Genomic DNA, 6,063 nt, shown 5'->3' on the forward strand with positions numbered 1-6,063 from the left:
GGAAAAACCAAGCTGCAGCGGTCTCTTTTATGCCCTCTGGGGTGATTGAAGGAGGAACAGTAACGCAAAAATAACGGTGATCTCTCAAACCTTTGAATCCAATCGTCTCCGAGCTTTTCAGTTCAGCACATCTCTAGGCCCCCCCTCGAAAAAATCCACCTGAGTTCTGGTTCAGCCGGAGGCAGCTCACTAGTGTTGTTGACCCTAGCATTTGGCCAGTGGGACCCTCTCTCTCTCTGGAGTGGTGTGTATTATTCCTGACGCTGTGTGTGTGGGCTTGTTGTGCAGATAAGGCGCTCTCCCTCCAGATCGCACAGTCGTTATTCTCATGCACACCTTTTGATGTCCCGTACCAAAGAGCTGTAGTTCCGGCGCGAGGGTGGCCGAGGCTTGGCTTTGTCCACGGGAGTCATCTCTGTTACGTGCTCTCCCCTCTCCGTCTCTCTCTGTGTACTCGGCTCTCTCTTCCCCAGCTTGCCCTCTCTTTCTTTCTGTCCCTTATCTATGATATGGTAGGCTCTGCATTGCTGTGCTTATGGTGTCTCTGCATGCGCGTGCACGTGCGTGTGTGTGTGTGTGTGTGTGTGTGTGCGTGTGCGTGTGTGTGTGTGTGTGTGTGTGTGTGCATGCGCCTTCGACATGTGCGGGAGTCTATGTGCACGAGTGTGTGTGCTGTTATCTCACTAACTTCCTTAATGAGGATTTTGTAAACACTGTCCTGTAGCCTCTTCCTTGTGGAAGTGCTATTTTGTTTGGGTGGGTGCTCCAGGGTTGATCTTCTTCATTTGTTTATTTGCTTTGTAAATGGCGGGCGTTCTGCGAGCCGCTGCACAGGCTCCATCCACCATTTCTTTTTGACGGAATACAGCGAAGCTCTGTTGATATTGCTGAATGGAACAGGATGCGACTGTTGGACAGAACGTGTCCAAATGAAATTGAAACGCAATGAGGTGTGAGCGCGTAATGGCCGAGGATGACGGATCATTTTGAGAGTGTGTTGTAGAGCATTAAAACCATCAGCTCGCGCGCTCATCAATTCAATAACATGCAGTCACGTTTTTTTTATGGTAATAATGTCTTGACGAAGTAGCATAAAATGCTGAAAATGCCACAGAATGATCTTTGCATTTCGAATTCTATTTTTTTTTTCAAACAGAAAAGAGTCATCAAGTTGACTATGTTGCATGTATTCTTCTTCCTTTGTTGTTCATTTTGAACATAGCAAACAAAATAACTATTCCCCTCGTATGCCCGCTCAACTGCCCTCCTCCTAAACATACGTGCACTTCAATCAATCAATCAATCAATCAATATCCTTTATTTAACCAGGTAAAAAAACTCATTGAGATTAAAACCTCTTTTCCAAGAGCGACCTGGCCAAAACGGCAGCATAAAGACAGTTGCATCAATACACACAAACACAAAATAAACAGATAAAATACAGTCAGTCACACACTCAGGAAACAATAGTTAGGTTACACCGTGACTGCAGGGCAATCACAAGAGCCAAGAGAACTCATTTCTCTGTCTCTTAAAATTGACCTGAATTCCCCCAGAGTTATAAGATTAGATAATTTCAAGTCCTTCTGCACATCATTCCAGGTAGAGGGGGCAGAAAATTTAAAAGCCTTTTTACCCAGTTCAGTTCTGACTCTAGGGACCTGCATCTGAATGATGTCCTGAGAGCGCAGGCCATAATGGCTGAGGTTTCTACACATATGTAAACACAGATATGTAGGAAGAAGCCCAAGAATAGATTTATAGATAAAAGTCAGCCAGTGAGAGAGTCTACGGACAGATAGAGATGGACAATTTGCTACAGTATACAAAGTACAATGATGTACACGATAGCTGCAGTTAGTCATAAAACGCAAAGCACAGTGGTACACCGTGTCCAGTTTCTTTAAGTACTGGTCAGGAGCATTCATGAAAAGCAGATCTCCATAATCCAACAAGGGTAGAAAAGTTGTCGTGATCAAGTGTTTCCTGACTTGAGATGAGAAACATGATTTATTTCTAAAAAAGAAACCTAATTTAAGTTTCAGCTTAGAAACAAGTTTAACAACATGAGATTTAAAAGACAAGTTCTCATCAATTAAAATACCTAAGTATTTGTAAGATGTGACCATTTCAATTTCAATCCCTTGAACAGTTGACAGCCTAGGAAGGTGAGATGGAAGCTGCTTGCCATTTGAAAATAGCATGGTCTTTGATTTATCTGCATTTAATACCAGCTTAAGCTGAGTCAGACGGGACTGAACAGCGTCAAAGGCAGACTGCAAGAATTCAAGGGATTGAATAACTGAAGAGGATGAACAATAAATTACTGTATCATCAGCATAAAAGTGGGACACAGCATCAGACAAGTTATCACAAAGATTATTCACATAAATTGTGAACAACAATGGCCCTAATATGGAACCTTGAGGCACGCCCTTTAAAACAGGGAGGAAGGAGGAAGAAGACCCAGCGGCCTGGACACACTGTGTTCTACCTGCTAGGTAATTAGAGAACCAGTTTACAGCATGGTCAGATAAGCCAATCTTGTGGAGTCTGTCTGCCAGGATAACATGATCAACAGTGTCAAATGCCTTTGACAAGTCAATAAAAAGAGCTGCACAATATTTTCGGCCATCTAATGCCTCTATGATATCGTTTACCACTTTAATAGCAGCAGTAATTGTACTGTGCTGTTTACGAAAACCTGACTGATGCTGTGAGAGGAGACCATTTGCATCTAAAAATCCTTTAAGTTGTTCAGCGACCAACTTTTCGAGAACTTTGGAGAGAACACACAGTTTAGAGATCGGCCTGTAGTTGTTAACTACAGAGGGATCACCACCTTTCAGCAGAGGAAGAACATAGGCAGACTTCCATATGCTTGGAATCACATTTTCAGAAACAGTGAGATTAAAAATATGACACAGAGGTTCTGCTATAAAATCTGCAGCTGACCTCAAAAAGAAAGGCTCGAGATTGTCAGCTCCAGCAGATTTACTAAGATCCAACTGATGTAAAGCTGTATGGACCTCAGCTACATCAAAAAGAGTCAGATCAAATCCTGGAGTCATAACATTAATAGGTGGTGTTGGAGGGCAAACCCCTTGCACATTCGATTGATGTGGATGTAGGGACTCAAATAGAGATCCTGAAGAGACAAAATGTTCATTAAAACAATTAAGAATAGCTGATTTGTCAGTTAGAGTATGTGCATCTTTTACTATATGAGCAGGCAATTCGTTTGTAGTTTCAACCCCAAATAAAGATTTAACTACTTTCCAAAACTTTTTAGGATCATTTAAGTTACGAGTAGTCTTATCAACATAAAATTCAGATTTCGCCTTTTTAACAAGAAAAGTAAAGCGATTTCTGAGCTGTTTAAATATCAGCCAGTCACCCTGGGATTTAGAATTTCTGGCCTTAGCCCAGGCATCATCCCTTGCTTTTAGGAGACTGGACAGCTCAGCAGAGAACCAGGGATTGTTTCTACCCTTCACTCTAAATTTGCGAAGAGGGGCATGTTTATTTATAAAAATACTAAAGGCATCATAAAAGTACTTCCAGGCCAGCTCTACATCATTAATGAGTGAGATCCTCGACCAATCAAAGTGCCATAAATCATGATGAAAAGCCTGCTCACAGAAATGTTTGTAATCACGTTTAAGGATAATACGTGACCTTGATCTTGGGAGCTTAGCTTGTCTGACAGTGGCTATAACACAATGGTCACTCATATCATTAGCAAAAATACCAATACCTGAAAATTTATGAGGAGAATTTGTTAAGACTTCCTCTTTGTACACAGTGTCCTAAATGGGTTATCATCTGAACGCAAGAGGCCCTTTCATAAATGCATAAGGAGGATACAGAGGGACTGCCCTCTGGGACTAGCTAGGCGATCATGTCCCGGCATGGCATTGAGGGGGATGAGGCAGACATGTCTGGAGGCGTTCCTCTCGATTAGGGAGACAGCAGCGAGTCAAAGGTGAAGCCGCGCGGTGATGACGACGCCTTCCTTTGGCATGTGAATGTGTGTGACACTGCTGGCATCCGGCCTCCTCTCTCCCATTTCTCCAATGACCGTCGTCCCTGTCGGTCACCTGAATTCCCATCTCGGCTACGCAACTGTCAACTTGTTGACCGCTCATTCCAGAGCTTCTTGGCCTGACCTGCAGATACACTCTTGATAGGGGCGAGTCGGGAGAGAGATGGGAAGGAACGGGCCTTTTTCCTGCCCGAGGCTGACAGTTGACAGACAATGCCTGTTATCTCTGCTGCTCTGTTAAACTGCTGCAACAACAACAGTCTCTCGCATCTTCCTGATGGGAGAAGGAAGGCTTGATAATGACAATGTCCTCTGTTTGTCTCTCACCCCCCCCCCCCCGCAGACACACAAACTCTCTCTCTCTATTTCCTTTTTTTTTTTTATACAAGAGACACACCCCCCCCCCCCCCCCAGACACACAAACTCTCTCTCTCTCTCTCTCTCTCTTTCTCTCTCTTTATTTCCTTTTTTTTTTTTAATACAAGAGACACACCACCCCCCCCAGACACACAAACTCTCTCTCTCTCTCTCTCTCTCTCTCTCTCTCTCTATTTCCTATTTTTTTTAATACAAGAGACACACCAGACACACCCCCCCCATACACACACAAACTCTTCTCTCTCTCTCTTTCCTATCTTTTTTAATACAAGAGACACACCACCCCCCCAGACACACAAACTCTCTCTCTCTCTCTCTCTCTCTCTCTCTCTCTTTCTCTCTCTTTATTTCCTTTTTTTTATACAAGAGACACACCACCACCCCCAGACACACAAACTCTCTCTCTCTCTATTTCCTATTTTTTTTAATACAAGAGACACACCAGACACCCCCCCCCCCCCCATACACACAAACTCTTCTCTCTCTCTCTTTCCTATCTTTTTTAATACAAGATACACACCCCCCCCCCTCCAGACACACAAACTCTCTCTCTCTCTCTCTCTCTCTCTCTCTCTCTCTCTCTCTCTCTCTCTCTCTCTCTCTCTTTATTTCATATTTTTTTATAAATACAAGAGACACACTGCCAATCTCCTCCACATGGTCTCTATGCTCTGAGATCTGAGGACACATGGGTTCAACCACTGTGGGACTTTGCAGTTCCAAGACTAATATTTTGGAAGCTCTCGAGTTTTAGGGCCTCTGCTACTTTCGCTATATAAATGACATCGGTGATGTTTGTAATGCAGATGATTCTGCTCTGATGGTCTCACATAAGAACCGCCTGAGCAGTATTCTCAAGTACTTTTAGGTGAAGAGCTCTTATTAGTACATATGTATAGTATAGTATAGTATAGTATAGACTATACTAGGCAGCATAACAATGGCAGCTAGAAAAGAAAGTGAATGACTTGCACATTATAACCTGGCCGTCTCTGAAGGTCACTGCCAGAGAAATGTTTTTAGCTAGAAGGTCTGGTCTGTTGGTTAGGCACTGCCTTAGACTACTGGCAAACAGTTTGGCTCAGGGTGGGAGTTTTGTCATTTTCCGGGCAAGGCCATCTGGCCTTCGGCATCGCAAATTTATTTAGGGCACAAGGCCACATTCGGGGCACAAAGGCATCTATTGACATCGTGAAGAGCGATTTCTCTGAAAAGTGTGTTAAAAAATGAGCCAATGACACATCCTTTGCATTGGGCAGGTTACATTAAACTGAGACCACTAATACGTTTAAAGCAACTGACAGTATAGCAGGCTGGTAGCAGGGCACTGCCAAGGTGGCCTTAGAGATCTCAGGGCATCACGGCCAGAGGGAGGGGCAACGGAGGCTCCATGGCCTCTGTGTAATTCCCACCCGTGCTCAGTGTCACTTTGATGATGACAGTTTTCCATCTAGACTGTTCAAGAAGAAGCTCAGGTGTTTCCTGTTGTAAATTGTCTGCCTGTGGAAAGCAGAGTCATCCAACCTTGGCCCTGCAATGTGCATAATTATGACCACTAGGTCACCAAATAGCTTACAAACTACTTTCGCTATGAGGAAATGTGTCATGCTGCCATTTGACCACAAGACGTTTAGCCAATC

This window comes from Poromitra crassiceps (assembly GCF_964638095.1).
Source record: "Poromitra crassiceps genome assembly, chromosome: 10".
Taxonomy (NCBI): Eukaryota; Metazoa; Chordata; class Actinopteri; order Beryciformes; family Melamphaidae; genus Poromitra; species Poromitra crassiceps.